The sequence below is a fragment of the Neophocaena asiaeorientalis genome, unplaced genomic scaffold (genome assembly GCF_003031525.2).
Source record: "Neophocaena asiaeorientalis asiaeorientalis breed wild unplaced genomic scaffold, Neophocaena_asiaeorientalis_V1.1 scaffold275, whole genome shotgun sequence".
Lineage (NCBI taxonomy): Eukaryota > Metazoa > Chordata > Mammalia > Artiodactyla > Phocoenidae > Neophocaena > Neophocaena asiaeorientalis.
The window spans coordinates 1,165,071-1,181,699 of NW_020173679.1; the positions used below are offsets into that span (position 1 = coordinate 1,165,071).

General features: G+C 50.8%; 1 protein-coding gene across 2 annotated transcripts in view; it reads left to right on the forward strand.

Moving 5' to 3' along the window:
* CAPZB (capping actin protein of muscle Z-line subunit beta) overlaps nucleotides 1-16,629 on the forward strand; it is a 136,838-nt gene that overhangs the window by 967 nt on the left and 119,242 nt on the right. The window lies entirely within an intron of this gene.

The following is a 16,629-nucleotide window of genomic DNA, read 5'->3' on the forward strand; positions in this document are numbered from 1 at the left end:
GTCCTGGGCTTTACCCTTCCTCCAGGGCCCGGCTCCCTGCCCTGCCCCTGACCCAGGTGGTCCCCTCCCCTCTACCTAGGGCGAACCCTCTTTGCCGCCCCTGGGAAGTGAGAGTAGCTCTCCAGCCCGGGTGGGGATGGGGGTCCCGAGGCTGTGCCTTCTCAAGTTGGAGCGGTGCCCCTTCTGGGAGGCCGTCTGGGAGCGAGCGAGGGCAGGGCGGGCATCCGTATGCCAGGAAGGCAGCGCGGCGCTCTGCGGGCGCTTCCCGCGGCCGCCGCCTGGGTGCCGCGGGGTGCGGTGCTGGCGGAGCGTCCTGCTGGGACCCGCGGCGCCGGGGCGTGCGCGGGAGCCGAGGGATGAGGATGGGGGAGCCGCGGGACGGGGATGAACGCACAATCGCCCTTGTGAGGCCGCTGCCGTTGGGAGGCCCCCGGGCCCCGAGGCCAACAGACGGCCCGGACACAATGTACCCCAGCAGGCGCAGCCTCCCTTTCCCCCTCAGCTGTCAGCTCGTGAGGTTTGGAACTGCTGATTGTGGAGGTGCCTCGGATCAGGTGAGCCAGACTCCGAGGGAGAGCTCGCTCCACTCGTGCTGTTTGTTTTGGTAATGAAGGCAGGTGCTCTGGCGGCGCTCTGACCGGCCCGAGGTTTCACCTAGGCCCCGACCAGTGAGTCCGCCCTCCCTCCACTTTGGAATCTTCTGCAGGGCAGGCCCAGCACCCAGGTTGGAAGAGCCACAGGGCTTCTGCCTCACGTGGCCAAGGCATCTTTGAAGGGTGGACTGAGATTAAGGGTGGCCACCTGCTCCTCTGGCCCGGTGCTGGCAGGTGTTTGCATGTGGACTTTGGGCCCCAAAGAGTTTTGGGGCTCTAGGTTCCTTGTTTAAGGAAGGGATGTCGCTTCTGAACTAGGGTGACTTAATTCAGAGTGGCTGAGTTTTTTCTTCATGCCTTTCTGTATGTTGATGAAAAGCGTGGCCATTGTTATTGGACTTCTCTGATAGCAGTCCCAGGCCTGGGTGGGGAAGGACTTATCCAGGACAGTTTTGGGTGAGGACTTGGAGTGAGGTTTTACAAGTTTGCTGTCAGGACAAAAGCAGGGGAGGATGGTTGGGATGGCCGGGTGGGGCTGCTCAAGGCAGCATCTCTGGCGGTGGGGTAGGGGGGGAGCATCTTGCCTTGGCCCTCAGTGCCTGAGTCTCCAGACCTGATGGGAAAATGCCTGTAATGACCCAGAAGGAACAGGATGATACATGAGGCTTCTCAGGAGTCCTGTATTTGGGTCTTACCTGGATAATCTGTAAGGACTGTGGAAGGGGTGGAGGAAAAAGGCTAACTTTTCTGTGGGGAGTAGGAGCAGGGTGGGGGGGCTACTAGGTGCCAGACACTGTGCTCTGTGCTCCACTTAATTAATCCACACAGAACCCTTTGAGGGATGCTGTGTATTACCATTTTACAGGTGAAGAAGCTGAGGCTCAGGGCATGGAGGAACTTCCTCAAGATGTTGCTTAGTTGACGGGAGCACATCTGATAGGCTCTAAACTGCATCCTTTCCGTTGTTCCAGGCTGCTTATGTGTTCCTGGTGATGCAGGCTTATTTAATGTGAGCTCTTTGAGGGCAGCGGTTTTTGTCTTTTGTTTTGCATGTCTGTATCCCTGGGGCCTAGAACAGTACCTGGCACTGAAGGAAATAGCTTGGGGTGTGTCTTGAACTTAGCCACTTGGATTTCATACTCATTCTCTCAGTAACTCGTTTTTAGTATCCCCCAGGCTTATAGGTAATTTCTGACTGCTTATTGTTCAGTTTATCCCCTACTTGAATATTCTGTCTAAGAAACCAGTGTAGACAGTTGGAGTAGGACAGAAGTGGTGGTGTGGGGTTGCATAATAGGTAAATGTATTAAAACCACTGTGGTTTTATTTTCAGTAGGGTTGATGGTAGAGAAACCAGCTAGATCTCAGTTATCCATCGAGGGAAATAGCAGTTTGAGAGTCTAAAGTGCGCTGGACTTTGGAGAAAATTCCATGATTTCTGTTGGCATCAGTTACGAATGCATAAGCAAATGGAATTTACTTGCATTCTCTTACCAGGTAATGATCTCCCACTATCTGTAAGTGCTTTATAGTTTCAAAGCACTTTTCCTTACCCAGCTCTAGCATCTAATTTAGGAATTATTGTTCTAATTTAGAGTTATGATTCTGGTGCTGGATGGTGGGGCTGTAGCATGCAGGGATGGGCCAGGCCCCCCTCATGAGTTGTCCCTCCAGCTCCCAGATGGTTTGGCCTGACAAGAGATTATGGGAGAAGCCTGTTATATTGTTACAAGGTGGAACAATACAGTTGGTGTCTTGGCTGGTCTCCTGGTGTAGACCTCCTGGTGTAGGTCTAGACCTCCTGGTGTAGGTCTAGCTCCACTCAGACCCCACATGTATATACAGCCTTGTTTATTTAAACCCAACTGGCTGCTCTTTGGTGGAATGCTTGAAAAAATTAGCCAACGATCCATAGCTTGAGATTAAAGAGACGCTAAATCATGTTTGTTTTTATAAATTTATTTATTTTAGTTTTGGCTGCTTTGCGTCTTTTGATGCTGCGCACTGGCTTTTTCTCTAGTTGCAGCGAGCAGGGGCTACTCTTTGTTGGGGTGCACGAGCTTCTCATTGCGGTGGCTTCTCTTGTTGCGGAGCACGGGCTCTAGGCGCGGGGACTTCAGTAGTTGTGGCACGCGGGCTCAGTAGTTGTGGCTCGCGGGCTCTAGAGCGCAGGCTCCGTAGTTGTGGCGCACAGGCTTAGTTGCGGCGTGTGGGATCTTCCCGGACCAGGGCTCGAACCCGTGTCCCCTGCATTGGCAGGAGGATTCTTAACCACTGGGCCACCAGGGAAGCCCTAAATGGTGTTTGAAAGCAGATATTCCTATTTATAACTCAGAAGTCCTGTTCTTCTTTTACATTCCTTGGGGGAGGGGAGAGGACAGATGACTGACAGCACAGGGAAATGGTGGCTGTGCAGGTACTTTGAACATTGAAACTCCTGCTTCCCAGGCTGCGAAACTCTTGGCATTAGGCAAAGACAGTGGTGTGTTAGGAGTTGCTTGAAGCTCATGGGTGTATTTATGAAGTGCCTTCTCTGTGCTGCCCTATGTGCTCAGGACAAGGAAGCCTGGTAAACAAGGCAAACGGGTCCACGCCTTCACAGCTTATGTTGTTTGGCAGGGAGGCGTGTCACTCTTACCTACAGTTTAAGGAAGCAGAGCCTTGTTTAATGCAACTGCAAGCACACTTGGTTGAGATAACGCGGGAGACTTCAGAGAAAGTTGGGGCTTGTGCCCGGCTTCAGCCCCGGCCTTGAGGAGCACACCTGCCCTTGTTTGGCCACCCCCACGGAGGTGAATGGCACTGCACACGCGGTCTGTCCCCTGCAGACCAGAAGCTCTCCCAGCCGGGAAGGTTTGTGCCACAGAAGTCCTGCCCTTCTCACCTGGGTAGCTATCATTGATTGAGGATCTACCGTCATCCAGAAACCTGAGGTAGGACTTAGGTCCTACCCCACCCCATGATGGATGCTCGAAAGCTTGAGTGGCTGGTGTGAGGGGCGGGCCTGGGACTTGGCTCTGGATCCGCCCGACTCCTGTGCCGGAGGCTCACTCTGTTTCTCAGAAGCAGTGAGAAGTAGGGCTCACAGTACAGGCTCTTGTCCCATTTCTCCTGGAGGCAGATCCCACCAGTGAGAGTGGGGTGTGGAAGTCCAAAGGGTACAAGATCACCCACGTTAAGACCAGCGAGAGTATTGCCATTTCCAAACTAAGTCTTTTAGAGATCAACGCTCTGGTGTGAGGACGTGGAGCCTTGCCTGCTGCCATGAGCTCCGGCATTGCGTGCGAAGTTAGGACTTAGGAGCCAGATAGCCTTGGGCTAATAACAGTACCTCCTCATAAGGCTGTTATGAGGATTAAATGAGATAATACTTGTCAAGTGCTTTGAACACTATCTGGCACATAATTATATGTGTAGTGACTATTATTATAACCATTTACAGATGAGGTTCAAAGGGTAAGTGGATAGTCCCTTTATAGCTACTAAGAAGAGGAACTGGGTTTTCTGACTTCAGAAGTAGACCCGTTTTCTCCACTGCTTACTGCCTGCTGAAGGAATATTTGGAGTTTGCTTGGCTTTGGGCTGTGTCTTGAATGAAGAAAGTCTGGTAGAGCCAGAGGCTCTGCTCCACCACGGAAGACAAGGACACCACGTGCTGCTGTAGCCTGATGCTGTATCTCAGGCTCTGGGTGCCTCGTCTGCGCCCGGTGGAGCCCCTTTTGAACTGAGTCCTTGCCCTCTTCCGGGCTTGGAGGAAGAGGGACAGAGCCTGTGAGTTCCACGAGAGCAGGGACCTTGTCTGGTTCCCACCAAACACCCAGCACCTTGCGCGGGCCGCCTGGTGCTTGGTAAGCGCCTCACGGACGCTGAATGAGGGAGTGGTGAGCACTTTTGTCTTCTGTCTGTGCCACAGAACGTGGGCTTTGGGGTTGGGCTGATCTGGCTTGGAGTCCTGTCTCTGCGACTCAGTGTGTGACCTGCAGTGAGGATCTTACTCTCCCTTGGCCTCGGTTTCTTGATGGGTGACGTGAGGATGGCATTTTATAGGGATACTGGGAGAAAGAAGTGAAAATTGTAATGTGCTTAACCCAGTGCTTGGTGCATAGTACGTGGTAGCCAGGGTTATCATTTGTCTTATTCTGCATACTACAGAGTAAGGAGACAAAGAGAAGCCGTAATCCCTGTCCTCTAATCCGGAAGGGGAGGCAAGGTGCATCCAGAAAATGAAGTGCAGCAGGGAGGGAGGGGGGAAGGGAAAGCCTTCAGAAGGGCCACTCCTCTGCCCATCCCTGTAGGCTCGCCCGCAGGCAACCTTGGTGGGGCCTGGGTGTGAACCCGGGGAGACCTTGCCCAGGCGGAGAGGATGGGGTGGGTGCAGGGGCCTGGAACAAGAGCAGAGGTCGGGGTGATGGTCGGCCTTGTGAGTTTGGGGACCATCCGCAGAGTGGACGGCCAGTGGGGGAGCCTCGGTCTCAGGAGGGAGTTGTGGAGCGCCTGAGTTGCTAAGCTAGAGAGTTTGCATTTGATCTGGGACAGTGTGGAGCCGGTTAGATTTTTGACAGGGCAGGTAGAAATTTGAGGAGGCTGGCAGAGTCGTGGTATTTTAGGAAGTGTCATCTGGCGGTGGTGTGCAGCGGGGAGGGCCCTGGAGGGAGACATTCACAGGCGTTAAAGCCTGCGAGAGGTTCTAAGGGTCCTGGCCGCGGTGGGGATGGATAGGAAGGGGTGGGTGAGAAAGATAAAGATAGGAAGGCAGAGCCAGCCGTTGTGATTTACCGCCTCTGGGCTGAGGGGGAAGCTTCTGCCCCCAGAGCTGCCCTGTTCAGGCATTTGGAGAGGATGCTTTATCATTGACCCAGCAACTATTTTTGGGCAGTTTAAATCCCAGATAGTGGTGCCTGCAAAGCCTTGATATGCTACTAATGCCTGAAGGGGGATTTCAGTCTGGTTAGCCCAGTGACCCAGCCGCCCAGCCCTCCCGCATGGGCAGGTGGCCCCGAGTCCCGCTCAGCCTGCGCGGCCTTCACGTCACCCTCATCACGCAGGCCCGCCTGCCTCGGGAGCCCGAGCTCAGGACGCTGGGCGCCTCTGCCGCTCACGTTTGTTCCATCAGGTCATTCATTCCGTGGACGCTCACGCAGCAGTCAGACCTATGAGAACACGGGTCTTCAAGTTAAATGGAGGAGGCAAATGGCAACGGGCAGGTCTGAGATTCTGCCCGACTTGGGCATCAGTGCAGGGGCAGCAACACGTCCCTTCTCCCGGCTTCCTCCTGTTCCCGCTCCGCGGCTTTCGGACAGCTCTGGATACCAGTGAGAGAAGCCTTCGTCTGCAACTTTCTAGCGATACATTTTCAGTCTGGTAGTCCTATTTCTTCTAAGGTAGCAACCGTGGCGTTTACACCCACCTGCCCCAGGGGGTTTATTGTGAGGATTGAGTGAGTTTGCATGTGGCAATTGTAGACAGTGCCTGGTACTTCCGTTGGTGCAGCAGGAGTGATTATTTTATTAACCTGGATGGTTGATAGATGGTGTTGTATTTAACCTCCCAGGCAGCCTGGATGCAAGTGGTAGTGGCCCCCAGTTCTGCTGAGACCCCGAGAGGCAGAGTCCCCGGCCCACGGCTGGCGATCTTAAGGGCTTCCAGCACAGTGCTTTCTGGCCGCGAAGCTCTTAGCACACTGCAGATTGCAAGCGGTCGTTTCCACTGGCTCAGACCCCTAACTTCTCCACCCACTGCTTAAACTGCTCCGCGAAGCTTCCTCTTCTAGCACTGAACTCAGCAGGACCTTTCTGAGTTAGAATCATGGTTATTTAGCGGGATGTGGGCTTATTGCCTCAAAAGTTTCCATGAGATTTGGGCAGAGGACTCATTACGGTTACCAAGTGAAACCTCTTTAGTTTAAAATGTTAGGGTTATGGAAAGATGGTTTTGCACATACTGTTTCTGCTGGGGTCAGTGACGAGCAGCCTCCCACCAAGTGCCCTCTTCCCTTGTCAGTTGCAGCCCTGAGAGGCAGACAGACAGTTCAGGTCTGGCTTGCTCACATGTCATGCTGCTTATTGAGGCTTCTTCCTTGTGAGGCTTTGGCCCTGAAGGGGTGTGTCGGAGCTCACATGGATGGGCTTCCTGCATGCAGTTTTATGCTCAGAAACTGAGAGGAGGAGCGCTTTATCCGCTGCACACTCCTGGTGAAAAGTGTTTTAAGGTACTATGGCCACTGAAAGACCTGCTCTTGAATTTGTCTCTGTCTCACCTGTGGCTTTGGTTTTTATCAGTCCTTTGCTTCTCTGCTGAGCGCAGCTTGGTCAGTGCGTGGCGCCTGGGGCTGGATGTGGACCCAACACAGCAGTGCAGGCTGGGCCACTTCAGGTTCTTGGCTCTGTGAGAGTTTCTTTCTTTCCTTTTCTTTTCTTTTTTTTTTTTTTTTTTTTTTTTTTTTTTGCCACACCATGCGCCATGTGGGATTTTAGTTCCCCGACCAGGGATTGAACCCACGTCCCCAGCATTAGAAGTGTGAAGTCTTAACTGCTGGACCACCAGGGAAGTTCTTCTGTGAGAGTTTCTGATGTGTACTGTCTTTGCTTTCTTCTGTTTCCTCTTCCAGACAGCTCCTGTCTCGAAATCTCTTTCAGCCATAGTGGGTGTGGAGCCCTGGTTGTCCTGGGATTTGAGGCCTCTGACTTGGTCTTTTTTTTTTTTTAAGCACAAACATCATTTATTTTTATTTTTTTATAAATGTATTTATTTTATTTATTTATCTTTGGCTGCGTTGGATCTTCGTTGCTGTGCGCAGGTATTCTCTAGTTGTGGCGAGCAGGGGCTACTCTTCGTTGCGGGGTGCAGGCTTGTCATTGCAGTGGCTTCTCTTGTTGTGGAGCACGGGCTCTAGGTGTGCGGGCTTCAGACGGGCTCAGTAGTTGTGGCTCGTGGGCTCTAGAGCGCAGGCTCAGTAGTTGTGGCGCATGGGCTTAGTTGCCCTGCAGCATGTGGGATCTTCCTGGACCAGGGCTCGAATCCATATCCCCTGCATTGGCAGGCGGATTCTTAACCACTGTGCCACCAGGGAAGCCCTCGGACTTGGTCTTGAGGAACAGGAATTGGAGGTGCCCTGAGACGGCAGTCTTCCTCCCATAGGTTGTCGGGTCTCTCTCCTGGACTCTGTACAGTACCACCTCCCTTCTGCCTGTGTTCCTGCCGGATGCACAGTCATTCTCTAATTCTCTCAACCCCAGCTCTGTGAGGCCTGTTTCCTCATCGTGCAAATAAGGAAACTGCAGCTCAGAAAGGTTTAGTAACTGCCTAAGGGCCCTGGCTAGTTAGTGGCAGAGTCAGCATTCTGATCCAGGTCCATCCGCTCACGCCTGTTGAACTCTGCTGTCCTGTTCCTCTCACGCATGGACCCACCAGGATGCTTACGTTACAGACGAGGAAACTGAGGTCGAGAGGTTCACCTATAGGTCCAGCCACGGAGGCTGAAGAAGTGTGGGTGTAGCTTAGAAGTTCGGAGGGTTTTTTGGTTCAGGTTGTTGAAAAGGAAAGCAGCTGGAACCTTCGGTCTGTTTCTAGAAAGATACCTGCTAAACCATAGGGACGCACCTTGGCTTTCTGGGCAGCACCGTTGTTCTTGGCATACATCCTAGTCATTGTGACAGCCCCTCATTGACGACACCATACAGGGTGCCCTGGACTTTTTCCTGTGAAGCCTGTCCCAGCCTGGGCACCACAGACAGTGTCAGGTTGCCCAGGAAGCTGAGGGGAAAGACCACACTGGCCGTTATAATAGTCGTATGACCTTGAGCAGCGTGAGCTGGTTACCCTCACGACGCCTGATACGTTCTGTCTCTCGTCCTCGGAGGGAAGACAGATGCTACATCCCTGCTCAGAGCTGTGAGTACTGTCGCCGTGTTCCACTGTTCCTGGCCCATGGGCCATGGCTCCATGTTGTTGGATTGATGAATGTCTAGTAGGTCCTTACTGAAGGTAAGTGCCCTCCCCGCCACTGGGTTGAACCACATGAACTTGCTGTTTTCCTTGGTCAAAAATGGCTGAATATCAGCATTTCATGTGGTTCAGCCTAGTACAGACCAAACTCTAGGGCAGGGCGATGCCGGAGTGAAGCTTTCTAGCAAATGTCCAGATCTCCTTTGGGACATGAGCCCTTGGCCACACCTGGCTTCTCAGGACATCAGTGTTGGGCTCCTAGGAGGTCTGTGTCACTTGAGGTGGGCGTAACAGGAGTGGAAGGAGCTGAGTGTGGGGTCTGCCCTGGGGTTGGGTCGGTGCTCTCCCTCTGGTCGGGCCACTCCTGGCACTGAAGGCTGTCGGAGGGTCCGGCGGTGGCGGGACCAGGGCCTGGTGGGAACGGGGACCCTAGCTGTGCCGGCATTCACTGCAGCTCCGCCACGTGGCGGGCGCTGAGCAGTTGGCCCACAGTCACACACCTGGCCGTCCTTGGAGTTGAAGGCAGTCTTGATTCTAGAGTCCAGGGCAGTGAAGGGCAGGTTTTGGAGCCTGACCGCCTGGGTCGCGGTCCGAACCTGCAGCCTTGGAGCTTCCTTCACTCTCTGCCTCAGTTTCCTTGTCTCACAGTGAAGTGGTGGGAATAAGAGGATCTATTTCTGATGGACTTAATGAGGATTAAATGAGTTAATACATGTAAAGCCAGACACAGGAGGACATTAACTACTTTTATTAATAGTACTGTGTTATTACCAGCAACATGGACTCTTGGCATGTTATTAGAGCCGAAAGAGACTTGAAATATGTAAACTCCCTCTGCTTTGTGTTGGAAAGAGTTGGGACTTCGCATCTGTGTCCGTCTCCCAGAGGAGGCGTTGTCTCTCCTAGAGCTCACTGGAAACACAGCCTGTTAGTACAGGCCTTGCCGAGCACGCACCTGCCTCTCCATGAACAGGTTGCTTGAAATGGTGCTTTTGTTCTGGGTTATAATAAAAGTCACTCTTCTGGAAAATGGCTTAATTTTTTTTTTTTCTTTCTTGGCATGAGTGGCCAACCCTGGAGTGCCAGTTACATATGGTGCCCAGCGCCTCTGAGGGGAGCAGGGCAGGGTGCTAATCAGTGAGTCTCATCCCCCCTCTCCCCCGCACCTGCCCTGGATGTTCTGATCCATTTTCTCCTTTTCTGAAGGTGACATGTTTTCCCAGGGGCTCTCAGCTGCTGCTAACCAGGGTTGCATTTGTGAACTGCTACAGACCCGCCAGAGTTCACTGCCTCAGGGGTTTCATGTTTTATTTTTAAGAACATGTGTTTAATTTTAAGGTATGTAGAGTGTTGGGGTTTAGGGGTATAAGAAAGAGGCAGGATACAGTGGAGGAAAAAACAATTGTTGGAAGGCAGCCTGGTATAGTATAGTGGAGGAGACCCCTGGACCTGGCTGCTTAGGGACTGTGTGAGCTTGAACTACCTACTTCATCTCTCTGAGCCTCAACTTCCTCATCAGTGAAATGGACGTAATATCCTCCTCTTCACAGAGGATTGAATAAGAGTAATATACATGAAATGCTGTAGCTCAGGCCTCATATGACGGCGCCTTATTATCTACAGCAATCTCATCATTTGTCTTGCAAATTAGCACCATTCCATAGGGAAGAGAATTGGATTGACTAAAAATCCCTGTATTAAGGAATACTGTACATCTGAAATGCGGGTGTCATGACGACACTAAGGAGAGGCCCTGACCACCAGCTTCCCAGGAGCTTGCTCTCGGGCGCTCCCTTACACAGAGCAGGCCTCTGCACGTTGCCTTAGAGGATTTATCACGCGAGGGGACTTGCATGGCGTCGGCCTCTCTATGCTGAACCTTACAAGTGCCGTCTCATGTTATCTTTCTCATTGCCCTGGTCATGCCCCCATTTTGCAGTTGTGAAAATGGAGGCCAAAGAGGTTAAAGTGAATCTTGTAGAGGATCACACTGCTAGTAAGGGGCAGGGGTGGCCTTTAAACTCGATCCTTCTGATTCCAAAATCCAGCCCTCAGTACACACTGGAGGCTGGTCCAAGGGTGCATTTTCACGTACAGAGGAAAGTATGAGTACTTTCCTCTGAACATCTAACAAATGTTCTTTAGTACTTTTTAAATTCTTTGCCACTCAAAGCAGACTGTTAGGTGACTGCTCCTAGTTTGGCTTAGATGCCTTGGAGCCCATCTTAAGATGCTGGAGAGTAAGCATGCAGTAGTTGCAGTTCTTCGTTTACAAGGAAGCCTCATGTCCCGCATAGAAACTTCTAACCCACGTCAGGTGTGGAATTGCTTTTGAGGCCTCGGGCACTGTTATAGTCTTTATTCCTCCCTGCACCATCTCCTCTGCTCTGTGCACATCCAGGCGGACTCTGAAATAACGTAGCTGTCAGGGAGCAAGCTAGCATTTGAACTCGGGACCAGCTCCATGCCCTGGCTGTGTCACACTGCAGCTGGGGCCAGAAATGAGCAGTGAGGCGGTGGTTGCCGCTCTCCTAGATAACTAGTGGATAAGTGATTATTCCAACCCGAAGAGGTAAAACCATACAGAGGTACTGAACAAGGTTCCTGTCCTCAGAGGGGTTAGAGTGCTGGGCTGTGGGTGTCAGCATCTGTCCACAAGATGGGCAGGGTCTCCACGTCCTTGGGTCAGGGCAGCCTCTATTACTTGTCATCTCGTTTGGCCCTAGGTGATGTTCCTGGGAAATAGGTCCAATCTTCCCAATTCCTTAACTACCTTGATTTCTTCATTCTTTCCTTTAAATAACCTCCTCCAGAGGCATTTATCTAACTGCTAGCTAGAATTCCCTTGTCCTTTTGCCTCCGATAAAGCTGGCTTTATAGGGCTTTTGTGTTGATGGACTATTGGTTTCTTTCTTTCTTTTTTTTTCATTGAAGTATAATTGACAACACTGTATTAGTTTCAAGCGTACGACATAATGATTCAACATTTGCATATGATGGACTGTGGTTTCTGAGCTTGCTAAATTCCAGATGGAGAGCACACAAACGCATCTTGGGAATTTTCCCCCAGATCCTGCTTTTATTTTGATTCCGTGGGATCTGTTTGGTACATATTGATTGTCGAGGAAGCTTTTCTTGAAACAACAGACAAGAACTGGTTGCTGTGGTCCCCAAGGATGAGCCCTCCCATCATGTGCCTAATTGGCAGAACATGGACTTATAGTGTTGGACCTTTGTGAGCTCAGAGTGCTCTGTGAGGCTTCAGTCTTACTCCAACGTCCTTGTGTGGCATTGGATTAACCGCTACAATTCTGTGAGTTGAATTCCATTACATGCCAGAGTCTCTTAAGGACAGGAAAAAAAAATGATTTCTAAGTCTCAGGTGATGGGCTGTGTATTGGAACAAGTACAAACAGATTCCAAATCAGCTGAAGTATTCAGCAGGCCCTCCGAGTCAATAAGGAGAGGGTGGCGGTACATCTGTTACTACATACTTTACTTAGCACTTTACATGCATTACCCTATATTTAGTTTCCAGAATTCTCCTAAGAATGAGGTCTTATGAATTTAGGACTTTATGTAAATTTGAAGATTTTACAAAGATTGCTAATAAGTGGCAGAGCCAGGACTTGAACCCAGCTGCTCTGACGTTATAGCCTTTGCCCTTCACCTCTGCTGTGTCATGGAATTTCACCACTCACACGGGGCTTGTGGTTTGTCCGGATCCCACAGTGAATCACCAGGCAGCTGGGACTAGGGTCCTCTAACACTCTGGAATCTGGACGCCACACTCTGGAGTAGGCCATTGTCTTTTCTGCCACGTAAACTCAGGCCCATTTTTATTTTATTTTATTATTTTTTTTGCCACACTTCGAGGCTTGGGAGATCTTAGTTCCCCGACCAGGGATTGAACCCAGGCCCTCAGCAGTGAAAGCACGGAGTCCTAACCACTGGACCACCAGGGAATCCCCTGAAAACTTATCTTTGAACGTGCTTCTCCAGTAACGCATTAGAAAGACCACGCTTTCCAGCATGACCTGGTGAGGGAGCTTCATGGCAGCTGGGTTGACCAGTGCAGAAAGCCAGTACCCTGAGTTAAAAAAGAAATCTGGGGACAGGTCCAGATTCAAACCCAGGTCCTTTAGGGAGTTCCTGCAGTGTACACAGGAGACATGAATGGCAGTGACAGAATGCCGAGCAAAGTGGATGTTCAACAGTAGGTTGAGACGGCGCTGTGTCTCCTCAGTGGGATGTGATGCAGCTGTTCAGATGTGAAATAGCACGGTGGAGCGGTGTGGGAGAGGTGTGGGAGAGGTGTGGGAGGGTGCTGAGTGGTGCCGGACGCTGCTTAGTCTCTCCTGTCCTCAGACTCTGTAAAATGTTCACGTCAGAAAACCTACCTCATGGGGTTGTCATGAGGATTCAAAAGTGAACCATTTGTAAGCCCTTCACTGTGCTCTCTGTTCCTTGCAGTGGATATCTGTCTATATCTTTATCTGCGCACACACACACACACACACACACGTACGTGTGTTGTATGTATTTGTCTCCCCTCCTTTTGAGTCACTTCCTTAAGATACCTCCTCAGGAGTGGGGTTGTGGGGCTAAAGAGAACAAGTGTTTTTCTCTCCACACATTCTTCCCGTCACTTTGCTCTAACAAGTGCCGTAGCCTGTACCTCACCCATGTCCCCCAGGGCCCTCTGATCTGACCTCACTCTCCCTGCCTGGCAAACTTCGCTTCTTCAGTCTGGTTCACTGTTCTGACCAGGTTGAGAGAGCTCCTTGCTTTCCTACAAAAATGTCCTAAGAGAGAAACTTTGTCATTACCACAAGCAGAAAACCAATATTAATTGCCATGAGTAGAAAGTACACATTGAAATAAACTTAGGTAACTGTTGATAATAAAAGATGCTCATCTGTGGGCCACCTGAGACCGTCTGGTGACCCCCCGGTGTCTGGCTCATTCCTGCCTCTGGGCCTCAAAAGAACCTGGGGAAGGGAAGATGATGGCTGTAAGGGGTGTGTGCAGGTGCCTTGAAGAAGGGGTCTGGCTGAGGAGAGTCAAGGCAGGGACCCCAAGGGAGAGGTGTTTTGTTGGAGCCAAGATGAGAGGATGCCTTTGCCAGGAGGACAAGGGGCGGGTATAGACATGGCAGTAGAGAGAACAGCATGTGCCAGACACAGACGTCATGTTCAGGGCAACCAACAATAATTTACACTTGTGGGAGCCAAAAGAGTGGGAGACCGTGATGTGACTGGGCAGGGAGACAGGGCCACCTCGCAAAGGAAGTCCCACGCCAGGATGGAGGCTCCGATTTCCATTTTGCCCTTGTCCGTTTCAGCACCCTCTCCATGGCCCGACCAGACTGACAACACAGCCTTTACCCAGGCAGCCCAGCAGTTGGCTTTCTTTCCTTGGGTATTATTTGCTGTCAGTTCACTGCCCGTCCCCGTCTCCCGTACCCGCCCCCCCCACCTTTGTTTGTCATTATTTGCTGAGTGTCTCTTGTGTGCCATGCTCTGTGCCAGGTCCTGCGACGCTGGCCTGAAGAAAAGGCGGTCCCTGCCTCAAGCTGCTCACAGCCTAGGGGAGGAGGTGCGTGGCCTTCTAGTTGGGCGTGAGCACCAGTGGCAGGGACCCGGGGAAGCTTCCTGACCTCGTTCCCTGATATAAGGGATCCCTTTGGAATCTGACGTTATTAAAAGAAAGTTTGCAGTGTTTTCTCTTTGTTATAGAAGTGATGTATTTGGGGACTCACTGCCTTGGGCCCGGGTTCAATCCCTGGTCGGTGAACTAAGGTCCCGCAAGCCGCATGGCGCGGCCAGTAAATAAACAAATGAGTAATGTGTTCATTATAGAAAAGTTGGAAAATACAGGAAAGAAGAAGAAAAATTTGCCCATAATCTTACCCTGCCAGCAGGTACTGTTTACTTTCTGGTATATTGCTTCAGCAGCTTTGTGTCTATATAGTTTAAACGTTTTTCATGTGATTGAGTTCATATTGCCTATGCTATTTTTTTTTTTTTTTTTTTTTTTGCGGTACGCGGGCCTCTCACTGTTGTGGCCTCTCCCGTTGTGGAGCACAGGCCCCGGACACACAGGCTCAGCGGCCATGGCTCATGGGCCCAGCCACTCTGCGGCATGTGGGATCTTCCCGGACCGGGGCACGAACCCGTGTCCCCTGCATCGGCAGGTGGACCCTCAACCACTGCACCACCGGGGAAGCCCTTGCCTATGCTATTTTTATATCCTGGTTTTTTTCACAAGAATTTTCTTGTCATAAACCCTTCAAGAACATTTTAAATGACTAATACGTCAACTGGTTGATACTGTTACTTACCATTCCCCTGAAGTTGGACAAGTAGAGGTTTCTAATTTTTCTCTGTGTGTTGTACTGTTCTGAGGGTCTTTGTACAGCACTTTTTGTCCTTTTTCCTACTCTTATTGATTGTTATGACGGCTCCTGTAGCTTGTATCTGGAGGTGTGAACCTGCTCTCCCTGCCTGTGTATATACAGTCTGTTCTTGTTGCTCTGGGTTGTCATTCTGTAAAGTCACCACAAACACTGAGTTAGCAAATCCTGAACCATTATTCCTAGGGGAACATGGTAAGGTTCCTGGGATGCTTTGGTGACAACATTTTTATCATCTGATTAATACATAACCGGAAAAGACATAGTATCACTTATATGTGGAATCTTTAAAAAAAAAAAAGTCAAACTCATGGAAACAGAGTAGAAAATTGGTTGCCATGGGTCAGGAAATTAGGGAGAGGTTGGTAAAAGTATGTGAATTCTCAGCTCTAAGATGAATAAGATCTGAGGATCTAATGTGAAACATTAGAGAAAAAAAAAGACATTGTTTTGTGTGTGTTTCTGCTTAAGGACGCCTTACTTCATACGTACTGTTGAGTCATCAGCCATGGCCGACAGCTCTGTAACTCACGTCTGAACACAGCTTGTCCAGCACGTGTTTTCTCCGTAAGTGCGTCACAGCCCTCTGCTGCTTGGGACTCTGGGCAGCACTGTGCTGGGGGCTGTTATTAAACAGCAGAATCAACAGCAAGGTGGAAAATGTGGCACTAAATAGACTGTGAGAAGGGCTCTGTTTACAGCTCGAGAGCTGACACAAGAAGGCAGAGATCGCCTCATTCACCCACCCGCAGCTGGGTCGCGCATGTCCAGCGACCCAGATTCTTCACCACTCTGCGTGTGTCTGGATGACCGTGCAAGTGCCCTGAGTATCGATCTGGGGGTTACACATACACCTTAGCAAGCGGGCAAATTTGCAGAACGGAATATGAAAATGAAGAGAATCGGCTATTCACGCCAGGTGCCCACCAAGCCTGGTTTGTGGCCCATGTTGTACGTACCTCGTGAGGTAGAGGTCGTTACAGTGAGGCTGCTTTAAAAATAAGATTTTAATAGCATTCTTCCACAAATTTTGGGGGTTTTTTTTGTAGGAGGGTGGTGTGGAGGAAAGTATAATCCCTATGAGTATTTGATACCTAGTTTTCTAGTAAGCCAGTGAGTCTTTCTCAAAGTCTAAGAAGGCTCGAGTGTTTGCAAATCACTTTTTTCCTGTCTTAAAACGTGTGTGCTCCTGTCTCTTGGAGGGGGTCCAACTACAGCTTGATGATAAGGCCCTTTGTGTCCCTGGCGATTTTAGATGAGCATCCCATTCTTAGGACCCACAGGGGTGGGACAGGCACAGCTCTGGAGAGTCCGGCTACCCTGCAGTGTTTTCCAGCTATACGTCCCAGCATCTGATGTTGGTGTGGAAACTTGTGAACTCAGATTGTCCTTTAAACCAAGGCAGCCTTGGTAATTAGGGATCTTGTGAGCTGAGAGGCTTTGAGGGGGGCTTTTGGCCCCCCTGCCCTGGAATTTCGAAAGAAGCGTGCAGCAAAAGAGAAAGGAGAGTCACTGAGGCAAGGAAATGGGTTAAACACTGACAGCTGGCTCAAGTATAGGGAACAGAGGGAGGTCACCTTGACAGTAGTCTTGGAGTGGGGACTACTTAGGACTCAGGACATTTACTCTCCCTGACTGGGCTCATGTGTGGCGTTTGGACCTTAGCGTGTTTGGGGT